General features: G+C 34.4%; 1 long non-coding RNA gene across 1 annotated transcript in view; it reads right to left on the bottom strand.

Annotated features, from left to right (window-relative positions):
- Nucleotides 1-24277, bottom strand: part of LOC309628616 — a 142074-nt gene that overhangs the window by 31500 nt on the left and 86297 nt on the right. Inside the window, exon 4 of the long non-coding RNA XR_014244586.1 lies at nt 3065-3177. This is a non-coding gene — a long non-coding RNA (uncharacterized lncRNA). The remainder of the gene's footprint in view (nt 1-3064; nt 3178-24277) is intronic.

Below are 24277 nucleotides of genomic sequence, written 5' to 3'. Positions count from 1 at the left end.
TTGTTCACAATTCATTTTTGAATGCTGAAAAACAAGATTAATGAATGTAACTATACATTTGTTTCTCTATTCTTTCAATACTTCACTCAGCATTACGTTATATGAGTATTGTCATATAAGAATTGTCCTAAGAAAGTGATTTTTTTAAAAAGTCTTTGTTTTCATAGTTATTTTTCAGTACAGAAAAATTGCCTGTTTTATTTTTTAAAGTTCCTTGAGACAGGCAATACATGAGCCAGTTAAAAAGAAAATGGCAAACTTACAGGATTTGAAGCTCAAACTGATAAAAAGCATAATCAGTTTCATCATAGGTGACCACCTTTGATCAAATGTTGGTTATTTAACTCAGCTGAATTAGCTGCTCCTGGAAATCGGCTTCTACTCTACATAGTTGGCATATCTTTGAACATTCAGGGCCTCACTAATGCAAAACTGAGGCTGAGAATTCTACAGTCACCTGCTTATTGATACATATCATCTTTTAATGAAGAGGATTTGTGGAAAAATAAAGAGAAAATAACACGTTGAGCTTCTGTGTGGCAGGCACTTTCCAGTTTTATCTCTTTTAATCCTAACAAGAATCTACCCTGTGGGGTACCCATCATTATTTCCATTTTACAAGTAAAGACAGTGAGACTAGAGAAGCTATGACTTCCACAGGGTCATAAATCTGGATAGAATGGGAGACAGATTTCAAACCCACATATGACTGACTCTAAAAACTCAGGCTCTTTCTTGTATTCCATGCTGGTGAACATACTTTGAAAAGATAAATTTATTGCATTTCTTATTCTCCCCATTCAGAAATTTACATCGCCTGTTTACTTTTCCAACTATATACTCTGTTCTTAATTCTAGTAATTAAATATATATTTATTTTTCTTCAATACAAATTTTTTCTAATTCAATTCCTTTCTCTCTTTTTCTTCTTCCCTTGAACTATTTCTGTCTTTTTCCTTCTCATCTTCTTCCTTTACAAAAGCAGTTCCATGAAGGAGGAGAGAAAAAAGAATTCTGAGTGGTCACAGTGAAGAAAGAAGTTACTACCTGGGGCACTCAGGAAATAATACTGGGAGATCAACCAACAGGATGGAACTTGTGTCCAGACCAATGACCATTCATAGATGTGGTCATTCATTTAACTCATGTATTGAGTTCCTAGTATATGCCTTCTATTGTGCTGGCACAGGCCTTAACACCAAGTAACGCAGTGTTTAATGGGACAAGACTTAAGCATGGAGAAGGTAATGACAAAGAAAGTGATATGGGCAAGGTGCTGTGGAGAGACATTGGTGAGGGCCCTAATCAAACTGGGTGGCAAGGTGGTGGAAAAAAACACAAGCTTCATAAAGAATTGAAGCTTAAAATGAATCCTGGAGTCCTGAATGAAATATTTGAGCCCAGGGTCCACTATGTAACGAAGAAGATTTATCTGTGGTTCTAGCCTAAAATGTTGACAGCAGCTAGACTGTGATTCGCGAAGATCATGGCCTAGAGAAGAAAATGTGCTTTAAGCCTAACAGAGCCATGGTTGGGTTTTGTATTCTTCACCAGAAGGGCAGGCTTGGAGTAAAAATGCTGAAACACATTTCACTCTGCTAACGGCCCCTAATCAGTAAAAGGCCACACTTTTAAGTTGTGAATTATGCTTTAGTATTCACAGACAGAACAGAACAGCTCTATTCTTCTGCACTGGCCTAGGTTATAATGACTCGTCACTTTTTTTGGATATCGTGCTAGGTAACTGAACTATGTAATGGTTAAGTATGACTCCTCTGACAAAGTTTGGAAAACTATGAAATAGATACCTTTATCAAAGAGATACCACTGTAAGCAAATTATTCAATATACATTTAAAATTAGAAATTTTTCTCTAAGTAGGACCTCTACCTATAGAGGTTCCATTATTTATGGCATTATGTTTAAAATTTGATGAACAGCAACAGCAAAATTAAAAACAAAGAAGTAAATCTAATGTATTTTTATCATATGTCTGAGAATCACTGAAAACAAAGGTCTGGAAAACAATCATTTAAAAAATACATTGTGTCAGGCTTCCCTGGAGGCGCAGTGGTTAAGAATCCGCCTGCCAAATGTAGGGGACACAGGTTCGAGCCCGGGTCTGGGAAGATCCCACATGCTGCGGAGCAACTAAGCCTGTGCGCCATAACTACTGAGTCTGTGCTCTAAAGCCTGAAGCCACAACTACTGAGCCCACGTGCCACAACTACTGAAGCCTGAGCACCTAGAACCTGTGCTCCACAACAGGAGAAGCCACCGCAATGAGAAGACCGTGCACCACAATGAAGAGCAGCCCCCGCTCACCGCAACTAGAGAAAGCCCACGCACAGCAATGAAGACCCAATGCAGCCAAAAATAAATAAATAAAATAAATAAATTTATTAAAAAAAAAAATAAAAAAATAAAAAATACATTGTGTCACTCTTATTCTTTATGAATTACTGTTTTATGGGTCTACTAAAAAACTGAAGACAGAACCAACCTTAGTGTAGGCTTTGTTCTTAAAGATAATTTGGGAAATAAGACATGATCTAACTTAATACCTACAGTCAATAACAATTGGCTACTGTGTTTATGCAAATAAATAAATAAATAAATAGTAAGTGTTAATGCCCAAATTCCCTCTCTAATGCTGGTGAATAGAGAAAATGTACATTCTATAAGCAGAACAATATTCTTTCAAGCATTCTGTAGCATTTTCCTTTCTTTTTTTTTCTCCTTCCCCTTGTTTCCTCCTCCTCCCCCTTCTTCAATTTCAACCTGGGTATCTGCCTGCTGGATATATGTTGGTAGGGATTCAAGAAAGTTTTGGTTTACTCTATTTGACCTCTCATCCTTCCTACCCAATTGAAATTTTTATAGCCCACAAATCCTGCATACAGAATTACTTATTTAAAATAAATTTACAATGGAAAAGTTGGCATTTTCACTTATGAATCTGACAAAGTTAAAATTTGCCCCCAAATAACCTTGTATAGATGAGATAGGCTGAGCAAACTAACCAAGGACTGTTGATTCTGGTTCAGTTCCACAGATGCCTCACCTTTAAAGTCTTGTTTGGCTGAGTTGAGTGCTTGTCTGAGGGGAGCAAATCCTCAGCAGGAGAAGGCCAACACTGAAAGAAGTCTTTGATGGTCTTCGAAGCAACCAGGAGCACTAGTGCAAGAAAGAGTGAAAAAATAAAGAAACCCCTCTGAAAATCTTTAGTTTATATGAGGTGCTAAATCGGTAGTAACTTTGGGCAAGGAAAGTGACCCAAGCAATTCTATCAGAAGTTATAAAAAAGAATGTGTCTGCTTAGAATTTTATGTCTAACAGGCAAAAGATAGTTTGGGAAGGCATGCATGAGGCAATAGGTTACTTTTTAATTATGAAGTCATTGTTTATCAGTACTTACATCTGAGCTGCTTTTGAACTCTCATGTAGATTTAGAGAAATAAAAAGAAAAATATAAAATCTGGAACTAATTTCTACTCCAGGGGGCACCATTTATAGAGAACAGAATGGGAATGATACTTCTGGAATTGTATAACATGGTAGCCTTCTTGAACATTTACAGATTTACAGATTTTCTTGAATATTTACAGTAACTTTTTGCTATATGCATATCAATCTCCAGTATGGAAATTTTAGAAAAAAAGATAACTTTAAAACATCCTATTTAATTACTAGACAATCAGGATGCTGATTATATGGAACTGATAACCAGATTTCTGGTTATCTGGAACTACTTAAAATGCCCAAGAATTCATATGAGTTTTTCTATAGTTTTAGAACCAATTTTGATATAATTTGACATCCATTATGGATGAAAACTCTTATTAAAGTAGAAATAGGTGTAAAGTTCCATATAGATACATATATATATACAAAATATATGATCATATATATATATAGATGCATAATATGTATTTCAAAGTTAACATGTTAAAACCCAGGCTCCTGATCATTTCACAACAATCTTGGTTTATTTACAATCTTCTCCATGTATGTTAAGGCAACTCCATCCTTTCAGTTTTTCAGACCAAAAAACTTGGAGTCATACTTGACACCCAGAAAATCCTGTTAGTTCTTTCAAATAAGTTCAGAATGTGACTGCTTCTATTGCTACAAGTTTGGTAGTAAGAATGAGACAGACCTATTATTAATATCAGGAAAAGATCAATATGATATATTAAGTGGAATAATCAAGTTGCAATAATTTTTATTTTATGCTGCCACTTGTGTTCCATAATTTCTCACTATATATAGTAATTTAGTATGTTTATATATGAATTTGTTTTACTTGTTTAGATAATAAGTAAGAAAGAATATCTTTGGAAGACTGATGGGGTATCTAGTTGGGATGATGAGCTGCTTGGGGAAAAAGTGTGGGGGGGGTTCCTTTAATTGTGTAATTTCTGGTACCTTCTGAATTTTATAGCAAGTGAATATATTACCAACTATTAAAGTTGAAATTTTAGAAGACTATAATTATTCAAGAAAACATTTCATTTATTTTTCTCTCAGAGTTTACTTAACTATATGGTACTTTGGAAGACAAATACCTTAAGATATAGTTCCATTCTTCACAATGAAATAGGTGAAAAATCAATTTATCATTATGTAGTATAGATAAAATTATGCTTTGATCATTTTGTATCACTATCTTATGTAGAGAATGTAGTTAGAAAGTGGAGATAAATTACTTAGGCCATTATAAGGCCTCTTATCTAGTGAAATTTAGATACAATTAAGAAAATGGAATGTACATTTTGTGTTTAAAAGCAAAACAATCACAAAATCCATGAATTTAACAAAAGGGCAAATGAGCTTTCAGAGAAAATGATAGAAATCATATCTCTGAAGATAGCTGTAACCAAAATGGACAAAGTACACAAAATATCCATAAGGGAATAATCTTGATATCAGCAGAGAAAATACATGACTTCAGAGAATGGTTTCTTTCTTCTTCCTCAGTGATACAATACTATGATTATGGACAGTAATTAACTCTAAAACAACATGGAAGTTGGATGGAAAGAACTCTACCTAAAATGTTGAATTATTAAAGTGAGTGAAACAGGAAGCATGCACTGGGGACATAAAGCGCGCTACTCTAGCAGAGCTATTAACTATTGCATTAGAGCCTCTAAAATATGCTCTTTTTACCTCTATTGACTTCAGTCAAACTGGATCTTTCCACTAAAGGAGGCAAATGAGCTTAATGTTTCAGCTGGTTGATGCCAGTGGCAAAGAGACCTTCAAATGCACTTTGAGAAAGATGTATGATCAAGGAGACATATGCTTTTCTCCATTAGTGTAACAAGTCAAAATATCATTTAATTTATTTCTGAAAGTGTTTTTTACTGTAACAGATATAGCTCATCATTTAACTTCATTCACTAAACATTATACACTAGCATTTTATTATAGTTTTAGGAAGAGAAAGGGGAGGCATTTCAGGGGTGATTCACTGACATTCCTGAAAATAGTATCATTGCTTCAGAATTCTTAAAATGTTAAGTATAGGTTTGAATGCAGTACAAATGGATACTGAAATTTAGGTTTTCTGTTGCTGCTTTAACCATATGTTGTACAGATAAATGCTTACAAAATCCACATAAAGCATTTTGAAATTTCAAAGAAGAGAAAGAAAGTATAATTGATGCTACCATTGAACACCAAAGGAAGGCAATGAAAATGGAGTAAAATACCAGTATAAATACTACTATTATACTACTAAGTACTCTATGACTATCTGAGCTATATATAAATTAGGGCCATTTTCACATGCCACAGATTATCTGCATGAGAAAATTCAAGTATCTAGATGTTTTAACTTCTAATCTCTAGATTTTTGGTTTCATACAGAAGAAAAAAAATATTGTAAGTTCAATATTTTGGTTATCTTTTTTATATTTTAATGACATAGATACTATGGTATCTTTTTGGTCAGAAACAAGACGTTTGGGGACATAGAGAAGATAACTGACATACTTTAGATTGAAATGAGGGGACTGAGTAGTTATACTGTGAATCTGGAAGATAAAATGGGCATTTATATACAGTATTACAGAAATGCATAAACATGGTACAGGTAGCATAAACAATTATCAGGTAGCAATGAAGTATTTTTGCAATGCAGTTTACTGTAGGAATAAGAGAGTCTGGAGTTAGATTCAGAAAATCGTATTTATATCATTTTCTTACTTTGAAAATTGAACAAGTCATTAAACATCTCTAAACCTCTATTTACATATTAGGGAATTAGGAATAATATTAGGAATAATAATTCTTACATCACAGGGGTATTATGGATATTAAATTAAGTAATGGGTAGCACTTGGCATAAAATAAATGCTCAATAAATTAGAGCCATTATTCTGTGCAAATTTTGCTATGTTAAGCATTTCTTGTAAATGTAATTGTTAATGTATTTTGTTTCTTCTGACAGTTAATGAGCTAACTATAACTATTAATCAGGTGTTAGCCTGGTAATGTATAAGTATGGTATAGGCTTACCTTCAAAAGAGTGAATGGTCATTAAGCTGTGTAAAGAAACAGATCTGGCTCTGACTTGACAATAAGTTTGTCTCTCTCTTTTCTATCATGCTTTTTGCAGGGTTTTGCAGTTCCACCTTGTAGATGCACCCCATCACCACCTGAAGCCTGTTAGGTATTCCCTCAGGGAGGTGTCGCACAAAAGTGTCACTGTGAATTCCATATCTTCACTTTCCATCTTTGAGGAAGTAGCTTTTCCTGTAGCTTAACTTCGTTACTCTAAAATAAGTGTAATAATAGCACCAAACTCAAAGTTTTATTTGAGGACTAAATGAATTGATGCATGTGAAAATAACTTAGAAAAGTCCATCATGTAAAAATCTGTTTGTAAATGTTAGCCATCATTCTTAGTGACTGCTAAGCATTTGACTCTTCTCAATTATTGAAAAGTGAATCTGGGAATCTAAAAGAATCATATTCCTTCCTGAAACCTATGCTCAAGTTCTTATGAAGTGATACTTTATGATTTAGGAATGAATTCGATTCTTATTAATAAACTTAAGCACAAGTTATTTAAAAACTTGTTAGTAACATTATTATCTAAACTTGTCTATGGCTGTACACTCTGACTAGGCTTAGAGTTTTACAAACTTGTTTTCCACCAATTGATTGACCTTATTTTGCCCTCACTACTCTCCAACTGTAAAACAGATGGTGATGTGAATTATAATTTTTTTTTTAAATAAACTGAATATATAGACACACCGTTGCCTATTTTATGTATAGCAAAAGTTGACTGGTAAGATATAACAATCAAGATACAAAGCTAATATATAACAGGTATAATACCTTATATCTTAAATACAAGGTATTTAGTTTACTTGTTTTTTGAATTGGTGTAATCAAGTTATTTTTAGCTATTTATAATTGCATTACATACGAGTAACTACTTTCTTAATTGGAGAACTGGAATAATTATCCATTTAATCACAGATTAATATATGGTACATTTTAAACTACTTTTGGTTACTTAATAATTACTTTTTTCTCTACACACCACTGCATATTTGATAATTGTATAATATTGTCCTTACTTTGCTAGTATATAAATAGTCCTAAAATTCTAGAGCAATTAAAACAAGGTTTCCTCTCCATCTTGTATGAATATGTTAAGTATGTATTTTTAAAATTAAAGTAGAATTAGTTAAGAAAGGCAAACTGTTTACCTGGAAAAATATGCTATATTAAAAAATACATAGTTTTTAAAAGACTTGAAAGCCCAAATGAAACAAAGTGCTTCAATGTAGTTAGTCCAAAGTTTGATATAAATTCTTCTAAGTGCGTTAGAGGAAATTATATGACAAACAAAACTTACTTGACATTTTGGTGAAACAATCAGGACACTAGCTTGTTTTTCCTTGGGTAAGCCATAACTGACCATATAGGATTAGAAATAATGGGGATGGGCTCATTTAATTATGCTTTCAGAATCTTAGCCCTGTATTTAATTATTATTTTTATTATCCTTCCTGCTCTTTGCCTCTCATTAAAACAAACTCCATTTCAGAATGTAGAAAGCTATTGTAATAGAGCAAATGAAAGTAAGTTTGTTGATCTAGGCTTACGTTAACAGAACATATAACTAACTGGATATCATTTTGAAACAAATACAGTACTAACTTCTGGTTATTTCTGTGTTATAAAATTACTGATGATTCTTATTTTACTTTTTTTCTTTTATTGCTTAGTTTCACATTCTACAATGAATAAAATATATATTTCTTGTACAACATGGTTAATTTTTCAAACCAAATGATGTAAATATATGTTTGTGTTATACCTACGTACTTCAACTTGTATGATGTATTCTAATTATGGTTAAATTGAGATTTCATATATGAGGGAGATTTTAATTAATTAAATTCTATTTTCTCTGTGTAATAATGTCTTCAATTCTCACCAGTATGTGATAACTTTTTTAAGAATTATTAATTATAATGGACACTGGCAAACAATAATGGTACTAAAATAAAATTTTTGGTTTCAAAAAGGAAAGGCTTTTTTATGTTACCAAATGTTTTCATTTTCATAAAAATGTTAAAAAATATTGAAAATCAAATCAAATTATTATTTTAATTAAGGTTTGATAAAGTTGTCCACTGTAGATGTAATTTTTAACAAGATTACCACATATTAGCCATCTACCCCATTTAAAGATAAATCCAAAATTCACTCAATGACCGTCCACATTGTACATTACTCTTTACTCTTTAGGTGTGCTATATGGGAACAGTTAAGTATTTGAAAAATATAGCTTACTAGGAAGGAACCTCAAGTCTTCAGAGACCGGCTATGAGAAGTAGCTCCTAGATTCATCTTACTATTGCAAATTGTGTCTTACATTAAGATATACTTACATCTATCTTGTTACTTTTTAGGTCTCCTCCTCTCAGTCTGGAGGGTACAGGACCCTGGAGAAAGATTTAGATGAAGAGGATCCTGAGGCCCAAAGGACTTGGAGTCTCCTAAGATCACAAAACAACCAATTAAGTCAGTAATGAAAAGATCATGTCTTGCTTTAATAGTTTCTTATATTCATACCTGAAAGGACTCCCTCACCAATGGGTCTGAGTATGGTGCATTCAAGCTGCCCCAAATTAAAAAACTCTGTAATTTGCTGCGAACATCTTTCGGATAAGAGGCACTAGGAGCTAACTTTGGTTCAGTCTCAGAACACTTATTTTGTTTCTACCTCTGTTGCTACTATACCTCTTCCATTAAGCCTTAATGCATCTTACCCCAAATTCTATCTCATTTTCATAATTGTAATTTAGCTTCAAGTAGGAGAATTAGATGATCCATCCATATGAGCAATGTTCTGAGCCAGTGATCTTGCCTGGTTCCCTGTCTCTGGTCATGTAACCATATTCCTTGATAAGCCTCCTCCTCAATAAGTTCCAGGCACCAGACTTAAATCCTAGCTCCTGGTACAGCTGTGGTTACAACTGGGTAATAAAAGCAGATACTTTCATACAATAGTAACAGTTTTATATATATTTTTAAAGCAAACAAAAAAAAATCCAATTTTGAAAAACAGGTTTATTGGAATGATTTCTAATTATGTGTGGTTATTGCATTCTCCCATCCTATCAAATTGATGAAATAAAATTCATATTTTATGGCAAGACAAGAAAAATTTAAACATAAAACTTTTCTTTGCCCATCTGGGCCTCCTCCCTCCCCTTTAGTGTGTTTTATGCATCTGCATCAACCAGACCTCCTTAGGAGATAACATTCCTTCTTACTCTTGTAAGAGGTCGCAATGACCCATCACCCCTACTTGCTTTGTAAGTGCAGATCTGGATTGTGTAAACTATCAATACATCATTTGATATATAACCTTTTGTCTCAAAAACTTATACAACTGTGCTTTGATCTCTAATGGGCAGAACAGTCCTCGGAGCATTCTGGAAGACTGTCTCCTGGGTTTTAACCCTCAGCTTGGCTCAAATGAAATTTTCCATTTCTTTTTTTGATCAATCGACTATTGATTAATTTTTTTCATCAATATTAAACAGTAATATTATTTTCTCAAATGTTTGTGCACTACCTCGTAAACATGGTTTAATAAACCTTCATAAAGTAAACAAAATACTTCCTTCAGGACCACAGAACCCTGTCTAGTGTGCATGTAATTAGCCAGTGTATTTCCTAAATCCTATTACTTTCTAAGTGAGAATTCATTCTCATTTAGAATCTCTCTCTCTCTCAAAAGAAGAAACAGTGGTATTTCAGGAAAACATACTTATCTTAAAGATTCTTAAGTCACCCTTAGCTATTTTTATACAGGCCAACATATAGCTCACATTCTAACTTTTATTAAGAGGAAATGATTTTCTTTCCTTTTCATTCTCACATAATTTACTTTGAGTGAGAGAGTTATCTTCAGCACATCTGGTTACAAGACAGAACAATGAGATGTTTATAACAAAATAATGTTGCCTAATGAAGTACTTCAGGTAGACGAAAAGTGAATCTCCAAAGAGATTAGAGCTGTAATTTGTATTTGGTTCTGAAGATGAACACCTGTAACAGTCATTTTTCCCTATGGTAGCTATCTTTATAAAATTAACAGTGATTTAGATTTAGATTTGAGGGTTAATCCGTATTCCTTTTGAGTGCTAAGGCAATTTCAAATAAGTAAAAATGCTTTTTCTCTAGGTCAAAAACAAGTACTGTGAGGGTATAAGACTGCTTTTATAAATGAAATGCAAGTGTTTGAAAAGTGACATCCATTTCTTTGGCTAACAAATTTTTCTTTGAACGTGTAAATGCCTATAAAGAAAGGAGACAAGTGGTGAGTGTTTGTCATTAACATCATATTGTGTCTTTGTTCAATCAAATGATTTCTTCTGAACACCTAACTAAGATGACGTGGAAGAACACTTGAAAAATATTGTTATTTTTCACAAAAATACTTTTCTTTGAGTTGACACTAAATATATAAATATATACTTATTCCCTCCCTACATTGAAACATATTTGACCTTTGATTACTATGAGAGATAAATACTTAGGCTACTCCTAAATAGTTACTAGGTAAATAAAAATCAGAATTGTACCTGTTGAATTTGATAAATTAAAATAATTCAATAGAAACAATTCATTATGAAGCTTGCATTTGACCACACAACCCCATACACATCGTGATACACGATCACTGACAAGCAGTATAGCATGGTAGTTAGAAGCACTGGCTCTACAGCCCATCTGCCTGTACTTAAATTGGCTCCATGCCCCAATGCATTTGCTTAACTTCTCTGCATCTCAGTTTCCCTATTTCTAAAAGAGGGATTGATATTTAATAGGGTTATGACTGGAATTTAATGCATCAGTACAGGCAAAGTTCTCAGAAGGATGCCCAGCTCATAATTTAGCGGTTATCACTATTACCATCGCAGAAACAGCATACAGGAGAAATGTAGTGAGAAGCTATATTTTTATGGTAACTAAATTAATTTGCAAGTTAGGACAATTGAAACTTAACCTTTAAGGTACCACAAGGTATTTAAAGTATCCAAGTGTTACGGGCTGAATGTTTGTGTCCCCCAAAGTTCATATATTAAAATTCTAACTCCCATTGTATTAGGAGATGGGGCCTTTAGGAGGTGGCTATGTGTCAGAGCCTTCACGAATGGGATCAGTTACCTTATGAAAGAAACCCCAGAGAGCTCTCTGGCCCCTTCCACCAAGTGAAGACACAGCAAGAAGACGTCTGTCTAAGAACCAGGAAGCAGGCCTTCACTAGACACTGAGTCTGCTGGAGGCTTGATCTTGAACTTCCCAACCTCCAGAATTGTGAGAAATAAATTTCTGTTTTTTTAAAGGCTGCCAAGACTATGGTATTTTGTTATAGCAGCCTAACAGACTAAGACCTGTTATAATTTGACTATGACCTAAGACTGAATACAAATATATGCTTTTTGCTTTACAAAATACTTTATAAACAATACCTGTTTTAATTTTGTTAACTGCTGAGTTATTTTTTATAATAACACATTTTTTACTAAAAGAAACAGGCCTATAAGCAATTAATTATGTAATACAGAATGAAATAACTGTAATACTAGGCAAATAAGCAAAGTGATCACATCATCTTGGAATTTATAATAGACATAGAAATGAATGTATAGTCAGATAAACAATTTAGATTTTAGGACAACTGATCTCAAAAACTTCAAGAAAGAATAGGCTGGATATTCTTAAAGGAGATGGCTCAGGAGAAATGTGATGTGATATTAAAAAGTAAATTCTTATAACACAATTTTAAATAATTCCAAAGATGAAGAAATATGGCAATATTTTTCAAATTACAGTCAACTTACTGTTTTCATTAAAATGATGTAGACTGTTTCATAAAAATGTGGATTCTAGAACCACACTCAAGTCTGGCTGAGTAATTATCTGGAGCTGAAGTCCAAGCTGATATTTTTTTTAACAGCTTACTAGGTGATATTCATGCATGCTAAACTTTGAAGTAGGGAAAATTTGAAGTACTTTAAGTAATACAGGATGAACTGGTGAGAGGCCAAAAGAAGAATCACTTCTCCCAGCCTTTCCAAACAAATGATCTTCAAAGTCAAAGGATAAACTAAACTTGGTTGCGAAAATATTTGAATATCATAAGTGAGTTATTAAATATTAACTGCTTAATTAAATACAGTTATCCCTCCATATCCTCGGGGGATTGGTTCCAGGACTCCCACAAATAACAAAATCTTCAGATGCTCAAGTTTCTTAGTATGGTCAGCCCTTGGTTTTCCATTCGATTTCCTCAATGTCCACTGGTTCAGTACCTGTGGATTCTGCATACAGAAATTTGAAGTTGAATCTGTGGATATGAAGGGCCTATTTTAAGTTTAAATTTCTTGTCCAGATAAGTTATACTCAAGAAACAAGAAGCAATTTGAAGTTTTAATTCCAGACCTACTATTGGTGATAACTGAAGAATTATGGATCATTTCAAAAACAGTAGAACAAAGTTGTCTACAGTTTTTCTCTTTTTCTTTCTTTTTCTCCCTCTCTCCCTCCCTCCCTCCCTCTCTTTTTCTTCTTCCCCTAGCCTCTTTCATTCTTTCTTTTCTTTCTCTCTCTTTCCTTCATTTCTCTTCCTTTCTTTCTATTTTGTGGGGAAGCTAGATCTCTAAAAATATAGACAAGTGATCTTGGTAACAACCTCAACAAAATTAAACAAAATCAGGTCAGGTTTAGGAAAGAAAGTATTGGTAGTTATGACTCTGTCTCTATTTACTAAGAATAAAAAAGATCCTTTTATTTTGCCTGATTTTTCTCAGGCTTTGACAAAATTATTTAACCGGCATAGTGAGGACCACAGACAACTGTATTTCATCAAGGCTGCTTAAAATGTTTCTTGGTATGTTTTTGTGAGAACTGTCTTAATTGAATTTTAAATAAGAACGGTCCAGTATTTTAATTGACTATAACTCATACTTAGGCAGTAGTGAGCTATGGCTGCAAACAGAGATAAACTACTCTAGCCTGTTTTGGTAGAAGTACAGTATCAAGCAAGACAGGTAAAAGTTCTTGGCCATATCTTGATTTCTATGTTTGTTATAGGGGGGACGCTTTAATAGGAACATGGCAAAATAATACAAAACAAAACCAAAAAACACCTAGTGTAAGGCCAGAAAAAAAATTGGAAAGAGCTGGTTAATGGTCTAAGAGCTCTGTCACATGAGGGAAAGCAGAAGGAACTGCGATATTTAGCTTGAAAGGAATAGAAATTGGAAAAGTAGGTTTACCCGTTTCTATGTGTGAAGACTGATCATATGGAAGAATTAGACGGATTCTGTGTCATTCTACAGGATGAAGTTAAGGCGGTGGGTACAAATACATGGGGAGTGTTCAATTCAAACTAAAGACAGATTGTTTTTAAGACATAACAGCTATCTAAAAGCACGTAAAGAAAAAAAAATTCTTAGGTTCTGAAGTTTATGCAAAACTAGACGATGATCTGTCAAAAGTGATACAGAGGTAATTTTTTATTGGGTGTAAATTGGGCTTACTGACCTCCTTTAAATTCTAAATTTTCATGATGGTCTCTGTCTAGTTTATCCTGAAGATAGGTGGGACTTGAATACCAAGTGCTTTCATCTTAGTCTAAGTTGGTACAATCTTCATGATTTAGGACTTTGTGATAGCTCAAAATTAATAGCGAAATAAGTCTTTAAAAAGTGTAAGTGAGTGAAATTGACTTTTCCTTTAGTGATGTTAGGGCTATGAAATATTAGAAAGGGAGTAAGTTTTCTCTCATTAATAATGGATAAAAACACACTTTTCTCTCATGGGACTGATAAGGGTTGAAAATGCCAGCTTAAAAAGAACAGTGTTGTATATTTCATTTAAGTTTTTTTCCCCTAAATTTAAAAGTATAATCTATTTTATTAAATGAAAGTATGCATATAGCTTTGGTATTGCATGTCATGTCAAGCTGTGTTGTGGAAATTGTGCCAGGGTGAAAATATTTTAAATAATTTTTTGAGATATACCAGCTTTTTTAGGTGTAAAATGCTTTGAGATCATGATCTATGTCAAAATGGTTAAAAATAAATAAAGAAAAAAAAAAAAGCTGCTATAATGCAATAAACTGAGTAGCCTAGTACTTATTAAACAAACGTTTCAGTTATACAATATATGCAAAGGGAATAGTTGCTAAACTCAAAAACAACAACAAAACATCTGCTAGTAGCTCAGCGTTCTTATATTAGTGGTTAGTTCACTAACATCCTACTCTAATCACTGCATAGAATTGACCAATTACCTGAATGGTCAATTCAGGTAATCAATTACCTGGTTATTTTAGATTAATCTACAGATAACACTTTAGTTTTTCGATGACTTTGGGTTTCACCAAGGAAGTTATTATTTTATGGTTTTTCATTTGAGGAGTCAACATTTGTTCTATATCTGTTACATTAATTGAATTGAAATAAATATAAAATCAACTATAACGTCACTCTTCCTTATTTAATGAAGAATCATATAAGGATAAAATACCAGAAGAGATGTCACATTTATTTATAAAAATCACTGAACTGGAAAGTAATGATTTTTTCCATGATTCATAATATTATTTTCAGATTTTTAATGTTATGCTATCAATTGCTTCAGAATCTGAATCATTAGAATTTCCTCAAAAAGGTTTTAGCTTTCTGCCTTTATCAACTTGAAAACAAAGAAGTTTTCAAAGTTTACAGAATTTCTCTTTTAAATTCTTTGAATATAATGTTGAAAAATAAATTTGACTCAATCTTTTTTTGCTGTTTTTGTTTTTAAAACTACACATCATTGAGCCTATATTTGACATTCTAGAGAACCATGTTGTCCATGAACATGCATAGTTAGGAAATAATATTCAGAGGCTATACACAATCAAAATATGAAGCCATTGAGAAATAATGAAATAGAATACCTGGTCAATTGTAGGCCACTATGCCAGAAACTGCAAGTTACTACTCAATATCCTTTCTCTCCTTCCTCTATTTCTTTCTCAGGAAGAGATACCACCCCAACACCATCCCCCATTTTATTCAAGTGGCTCTGTGGCTCAGCTAAAAGATTATATTTCCAGCCTCCTTCTCTGCTCATTGAAGCCACTTGCGTTAAGTTATGGCTGATGAGATATAGATGCAAGCTATTGGTGGGGCTCCTGAAAAGGTTTTTTAAATGGAACTTAATTAGCTGGGAGGAACCCTTTGGCCTTTCCTTCCCCTTGTTCTTCTTCCTGCTGAAACATGTATCGATACCTGGAGTTTGGAGTTCTGGTATCACTTTCTTCCTTTGTGGATAGGGACAGAAGGATGTGAGCAGAAAAACAGAAGCCTGAGCTGTTTAATGATACTATGCCGTCACCTCATCGATTTGGGCATGCCTACTGATGTACTTATTCTTCTGTGAGAAGATAAACGGTAGTTCATTTTAGCTTCTGGAGTCTGGCGTTAGTTATGAGTAACCGAACACAACTCCTAACTGACAGAGACACTCAGTGACATAACATGTTGTTTGATGCAACTTCCATGTCTGTAGCAGTGGCAAAATGATTTGATTTATTTTGCATGAGACTACAATGCAGAAAATCTTTGGGGGAGGGTGTGAGAGTAATAGAATCATTTTGGGTGTGATCTAATAGATGTATCAACATAGAAATATATATTTAAAAATTTGTGATCTAATAACTATTTTTCCTCAAGTAAAATATCCACCAGGGTTCAAATTAAAAGCAACTGGGTCAGGGGTAGGTTTCTAGAGTATTTATGAACAGGTTCTTAAATATTTCTGCCAAGAAAATTATGGGAAGGAGAGACTGCCTACTGTAACACATATGACCCTGGATTATTACATAGAAACACAGACTTAGCATTGGAAAACCACCCATTGTACTTCTCAAAACGGTGTCCAACAGATGCTAACGTCCCTAATGGATTCTCTGTCGCTTTTGGCATGAGAATTGATTAGACTTGGATAGTAATAGATAATATTCTAACAAAAAAAGTGAGGTCATTGGAGAATAACTTTGTCTAATTCAATATTTGGCAAAGCAAAAATACTACGTTGATGCTCAGTTAAAGATAAAATGCTAATAATTTACTAATTTCCACTACTATACTCAATCTCGCCCCTCTTCATCTTTCCTTCAGACAAGAGAAAGAAAATCTACATAAATAAAACAGATTTTAAAAAACCTACAAAGTCACATTGGTCCCCTTTAATCAGTAATTCTCAAACTTGTAATTTTGACCTTAGATATATATTTGAGCCTTCCCCTTTATTCTTTCCCCAGCTTCTGGGTGTTTAGCCCATAAAAGAAATAACGCTGGAATAGGTCAAATCTGATGTGAGTTGCATTTGATGACAGAGATACCAGGAAATTGTGAGTCGTTCACCAGGGTGAACATTAAGCCTTTTCTGTACTGCAAGGGCTCTAAGATGGGTGCTTTCTCCTGGGTGCCAAGAGGGCTGTTACGACTCTATGCAGAAGCTGGAAAATGTGAGAGGTAAAGAGAAGCAGGCCATTCTTTTAACTCCTGAGAGACCATAAATAACTGTCAGTAATATCATACAACTTAAGAGTTGAAATATCATTAATTCTATGGTTTTTAAAAAAAATTGCAGCTTATTTGTCAAAGGAAATCATATCACAGAATTCCAGTATCTAAACCTGACAACAGCCAATAAAAATGGAGCTCCTCTGGTTAAAATTTGAAGAGAATAAAAAGCCCCACCCTACTCAATCTCCTCCACATCCCCCCAGGCAGACCTTACGGTTCTCCCAGAAAGCTCTGAGTTCCACGTGGTCCTTGGGATTGACAGAACATGATTGGAAGCTTCTTGCCTATTTCACCTCCTTCCATCTCCTTCTATCATTTTACAATTTGGGTGCTAGATGAGGAAATTGAGAGCAGAGAGTTCCAGTAATTTCCCCATGGTTACTGTTAGAGAGAGAAGTAAATCTGACTACTGTCTTTGGTTTGTTTGTTTTTTTCATTGTACAACACTGTCTGGAAACAAAGGGAACGATACTTAACATCATTTCAAACTCCTTTTCAAATCATTTCCCATCTGAATATGTTAAACTGCAAAGAGAATGGCATTTGTCACATACTTTTGGATTACTTCATAAACTGAAGAAAATTAACCATGATTAATCATTGAGGGAGTGATTCAGGGACACAGTCTTAGATTGCATGAAAATTCAAAGCAACCACAGACAGTTCAACCAATGAGAATATTATTTATTCATCATCAATAGTGTGCCCAGGATTCTAGAAGATATTAAAGGAGCATAAAACATGGTACTTGACCTTAAGGAACTGACTATTTTGTTAGGCAGACAATGTGTGTGTGTGTGTGTATGTGTGTGCATGTGCATGCGTGTATTTAGAAGATAAGTATCAATTGAGCTGTGTAGGATTTAATAAAAACTTCATTGTAGTTTATGAAAGAGAATACAATCAGGGTCTCTTACTTATCAATTTAGAAAAAGAGAGAGAGAGAAAAATAGAGAGAGAGACAGAGAGCTTCAGGAATTTGGTTTTTGGTCTTTGAAGCTATCAGTGGGTTGATGGATCTACTGCTGTTCAAAGTTTCCTGGCCTGTCAAATTCATGGAAAGCAGAAGTCAAGAATTTTGCAGAGAAAAATGGGCAGCATGGGATAAAACAGATTTTGTATGAAAAGAGAAACAGAAATAGAGAAGGCAGAAATGGAACCGCAAGCTTGGAATGTTCTAACTACTATATTTCCTAAAGTTAGACTCTGTAAAATTGCCTTCAAAATTTTAGATTCATGAGTCATTCTTTAAGCTTGGGTGAAGGGTTTAAGTTGTATTCAATCAAACTTTTCCTGAATAATTCGGAATAAATGGATACAAATTACCTAGTAGAGTGTATAGCACATGAAAGAAAAACATGATATATATCATTATTATGTTGAAATATTATAATTTCTGGTGCCCAAGATTCCACATGGTTAAAGTTATAGAAACAAAAAATGCAAAGCTGCTGCACTTTTCAATACCTTGCGTAAAGGGAAAAACACTGAGTGGAATTTGGGAGCTGGGACCTTTAGTCCCCCCCCTTTTTTTTTTTTTTTACCAAGTGTCCCGTTGCCAAGTGTCGGTAAGACTAAGTAAGGAAGCCTCAATTTTCTTTTCTGATGACAAGGGAGAAGATGAGTGATTTCAAAGATATCTTCTATCTTTAAACTTATGTAAATCTGGGGTTGAATCAAAGGCCTGGTATAATCTGCAAGTACTTTTGTTATTTGTCCTGTGAAATCATCCATGCATAAATTTATATGACTTCAAAATAAGAACATTTTTCTTTATGTGAGCTTTTTTCGTATTAGCTTTCCAGCCTTGTACTGTATGTGTAAACCTCATTTTGGAGACTTCCAAATAATTATCACTGATTAAGAGACAGGGGGATTTTAGTTTCTAAATCATAACATGTGGTAAGTGTACGCTTGTTTTCCTTGACATTAACAAGATCTTAATTCCATCTGAAAAGCTGATTTAACACAGGTTTAATCTTGTATATGTGTTATTATTGAGAATGGATCTGCCTTTATACTTGGTAGAAAATATGACTGTGTCCTGATGAGAGTGACATTTAAAATTAGTTTCCCAGACTCAGTGTGCCCATTGAAACCTCACAGATGCAAGAGGAGAAAAATGTCAAAGAAGCTCATATACTTGGATTTGTTTCTGCTGCCTGTGCTTTTCTCCTGACACCTGCTTCTTGGCATTGCCTCCAGTGCCTCAAAAGGGAAACATGTTGCAAAATGATATATTAGAGCACTGTATAATATTTTGATACATTTTTTAAAGGGAACAACTTTCTCTTCTCTCATATTGCTGACCTCTCCACTCCTGTATTCATCTTCCTCCCTGCTCTTGATTCCTCAGGACACTGTAGTGTTTCCCTGGGGGACAAAAGCAAAAAGAAACCCTTGGTGCTTTAACAGGTTTAGATATTACAGAGAATTCCCATTTCTCACAATGCCCCTTACAATAGCAGTTCAAGGACTCACTGTTGCAAAGACTGATGTATGTATATTAAGCAAAAACAACAAGGAAAAACAAGAAGCTGACATCTCTTCTATATGTCACAATGTTTTAAAAATTGCCCATCACTTGGTAACCATGTCTTCCTCTCTAAGGCCAAAACTTCAGAGGTTCATCTTTTAGTATAAGTCTATGACAACTGACCTCTATGGTGTTAGTGGTTGGAATTGGTACAGCCTGTAAAATCACATAACGTAAGGGAAAAATCTGACCCTGAAATAAAAGGATATTTTATTTGTTAGACAACTTTTGTTTGGAAGAAACAAATTCAAAATGAAACAAACTGATTTAATCTGGCAAAATTCTGGTTCATCTTGTATTCATGTATTGCTCAGTGATGGTTTCATGCTTCCCTTCTTATTCCCCGTTGTGATGGTTAATTTTAGGTGTCAACTTGACTGGGCTAAGGGATGCCCAGATAGCTGATACGAATTATTTCTGGGTGTGTCTGTGAAGATGTTTCTGGAAGAGATTCGCATTCAAATGAGTACACTGAGTAAAGAAGATCCACCCTCACCAAAGTCCAATCCCTTGAGGGCTCAAATGCAACAAAAAGGTGGAGGAAGCGTAAATTCTCTCTCTCTCTCTCTCTCTCTTCTTGAGCTGACATCTTCTCCTGCCCTCTCTCTCGGACCTTCAGACTCTGGAACTCGTATCAGCGTCTTTTCCCCCAACACTCCCCATCCGTATTTCTCAGGCCTTCAGATTTCAGCTGAATTATACCACTGGCTTCCCTGGTTCTCCAGCTCACAGACAGCAGATAGTTGAATCTCTCAGCCTCCATAACTACAGGAGCCATTCCTATGATAAATCTCCTTTTACATATATCCATATATATCCTATTGGTTCTGTTTCTCTGGAGAACCCTGACTGATATGTCCATCATTCTCCTCTTTTCTGAGTGTTAGATATAAAATCCCCATATATTTATCTATTTTCAGTGACACTGCTCTCAAAAAAACTTTGTTAGATTTCTGTGAGATATTAATCTCATCCAAACTTCAGCAAAAAATAGAACACTAAAACTCCTAGGATACCTTATCTTTCTCTTCAATAAAATTTTATTAATGTTCTAGGTCCAGTTTAGTAAAAACAAAGGTGCTCTTTCCAGAAGTTCAATTTTCCAGCATCCTTACAATTGTGATTTAACCAGGTAGCCTGAAACTGTTGATTTTAATATAAGTTTCTGAACTAAATGCCTTGGGTAACAAAAATCAGAGGAATAATATGGTAGTGACATGGTCCCTTAACAAAGCAGTAGCACTCAACATGAGAAGACTCCAGTCTGGCCATAGAAACTGAAGAAAAATTGTCATTGTTACAGTGGTGAAACAGGAGGAGACAAGGGGTTGAAAGTTAAATGAGGTTTTTCCTTCTAGAACTGAAAAGCAAGTCAATCCAAATGACAAATTGAATGGACTTTCTTACAAAATTGTGGGTTCCCCATCACCGTAAGTATTCAGACAAGAGATGGACACAAATCTGGGGGAATCCCACAATAGGTGGAAATTGTACCAGGTGAACTGTAAGCCCCTTCTAATGCTGAGATTCCATTGTTCTAAGAACCATACGGTGAGGGCATTAAGAACAGGACTGGGAAAAAGAGACACTGTTAATCCCCCAGTTATCCTCCAAAGTTCCCTCTACTTGCTGGTTCCCTGGAAAGGCAGCCTCTCTTTATAACAGAGATGCTAAATTTAACTGGTATGCCTAACCTCATTTATAATCTCCTAGCCTATTTCCCAAGTTCTTTTTCTATACTATTACAGGCATCATTTAAAAACCATTAATAATTGTGTCCATTAACTACGTTTTCAAATGTTCTGAGACGTAGTCTCAGAGATGAGGCATGTGAAGTGGCTGGAGTCTGGAATGGAGAAGAATATGAATTGCACTTAGTTTGTGGCAGAAGGGAAGAGCATAGGAGACTATTCCCCAATTCACTTGATTTTTACCTGATGATTTACAAGGTATGTAAATTAGGAGACAACCACAGAAGGTACATTTAATGACATCTTAATGCATCATGGAATTTACGACAAGGCATGAATAGCTTGTGCACTCAACCATTGGAAGCAGATGTTGCAATAATTCTACTTAATACTTAGGAGCAAAGTAAAGCGTATTGTTTTTTGTACAAATGTTTATGAAACATTAATAAGAATAATATGCACCATTCAATGCTGAACATATAATCTGAAATCCTTTCCTATAAATATTTATAAAGGAGACATTTTGGTTTTCAATGTAAACTGATTTTAAGTCAGATTCTGAGATGCTGCATGTGTTTTTTTTTTCCTCTGGGTGTATATTTAACTAGAGTAAGACTAACTGACTCACAGGGCAGCAGCACTTTTTACTGTACCTACTTAGCGAGAGCCTAAAGAGATTGCTTTGAATTAATTCATGAAATATACTCTCTACTACAATAGCTCAGCTAGTGGCTTGGAAATGGAACTTTTACTGTTGTATTAGTAACTACTTACTGTGTTGCAAAGAATTAATGAGCTTCATTAAGTTCAAGGAAGTACACAGTTTCTAAATTATGTGGTAATATTTGATATGTATAATATAAATAATTTAAAAAATGCCTTTTCCATCAATGCCTCAAATGTTGGCTTGGTTATTCGCAATGACCAATTAGAGGTATTAAAGGAGCTAGGGTATATTTGAGAGAAAAATCTACATTACAATATTATAGTAAATTTGGTTTATTGTTCAAAATGCTGTAGTTCTTTATTGCTAACTATGGTTGCAAGGCTCTTAGTCACATTATTTTCTTTCTGACAGTATCTTTTCTATTTGCAGTTGTATTATGTTTCTTCTAGTGACTTTTACTAGCCAATGTCAGGTTTTATTTTGGTTTTCCCCCTCCCCTTAATAGGGGAACCATTTTAGAGAAATAGAGTATCTGTTATTTTCTTCTAGTTAAAACAATCCTAACTGCTAATTGCTCTTCAACACTGCAGTATTGTCCATCCTTAGCTGCCCAAGTTTAGTTGAAAATGTCAAGATTATGAAGTGAATCATTTTCATAACTTTTTTTGTGTAAGTATATAAATATGGAGTAAGTTTAACATGCCAAATTTAGCATTCTCAAGCAATACAGTGAAATTGAAAAGCGTCAGGTGAAACGTGAGCCTTGGGAAAAGTGAAAAGGACTTTATGGTGTAAAGAATATCCCACAGCAACAAAGCAGACAAAGAACAGCTTGAAGGTGGTTAGGAGCTATGCATAGGAGTGATTTTTAAAGTAATGCTGAATTTGCCTCATCAATTTCACTTAAATCTGCCTAATCCTTTTGAACACAATATGATCGGTAATTTAAACCAGTCTTGAGACATTTGATCACAGCATGATGACATCAGCACTCTCTAATCCACTGGCCCGTGTCTTATCATTTAAAGATGTTAGCATTTGTAACATCTTCTCTGACCTTTGTGTTTGTACTGGATGTACAAATCCAAAGAAATCAAGTATTATAAAACTATGCTGCATCTTAGGATATTTAAAAAGCTATTTTTGACTCACCCTTGTCCTACTGACTACCAAAATTGAGACACTGTAAAAAAGATTTGGTGAAAATTTTCTTCTTTTCTATCGCCATGTATCTACTGTGTTATGAATTTCTTCAACTTATTGAAAGTTTTTAACAAATTTTATATCAATTGTGTCTAGAATACCTTTGTGAAGTAAATTTTAACACTAAAGTAAATGTTTGTAAGAATATAGTACTAAAAATAATCTCATCATGGGCACTTAAGCAGATATTTGTTCTAATTGGAATAAATTAAAGTGAATTTACATTAGAAAATAACAATGGTTATTTTAAAGCACCAATTGATATTGTAAAATAAAGGCTTCACAAATGTTTAAGTTTTATCCATTTCACATACCTTGTCTTGCAGTGGGAAAAGAAAATGGTAAATAGTGAATATATTCCGCAGCCCATTTTAAAGTAGCTAGAGACAGAGATTATGATTTAAATAAGCTTTAGAGTAAAGCTAGGATAGCAGTTTTCCTGAGCCCAACTGTGGTCCAGGTTTACCTAATGAAGTTGTAAACGTCTTTCTTTTAAGGTTATACTGTTAATTCCCTCATTAGACTCCATGTTCACAACATTACCAGGAAGCTGGGTCTGGTTTATTGCCAGGCTCAAACCCCATGCCAGCCCCTGCTTATTCACATATACTAGATCATGGGACTCCAGTAGTCACTAAAGTACTATTCTTCCTTTCTCTACTACCTTCATCACCATTTGTGACCTGAGGTGAGAGAACTTCTTGTCCTCTAGCTATTATCCCCAACCTTTCCTGAGAATGTCCTCTCTCTGCTGTTACTACTTGGATACTGGAAGAGACCAGGATGGCAACAGTAGCAGTGGGAGGGAAACATGCAATTTTATATATTCTATTGCATTTAATGTTATTGTGCCATAACCCTATTTGGGGAGATTAGAGAAAAGGCTTAGGGTGGTTAAATACTTTGCCTCAAATCACACAACTGTGAAGTGATATAGCTGGTGTTTCTGGACCAGTTTCTGATTTCAAAACCCTCTTTTCCCCTACTGGATCACAGTGCCGGCAGCAAGAATGACCAGCGACTATGTGCTCTTACATGCAAATGGACC

This window comes from Balaenoptera borealis (assembly GCF_965194805.1).
Source record: "Balaenoptera borealis genome assembly, chromosome: 4".
In the NCBI taxonomy this organism is placed as follows: Eukaryota; Metazoa; Chordata; class Mammalia; order Artiodactyla; family Balaenopteridae; genus Balaenoptera; species Balaenoptera borealis.
This window is presented reverse-complemented; position numbering and strand designations above follow the sequence as displayed.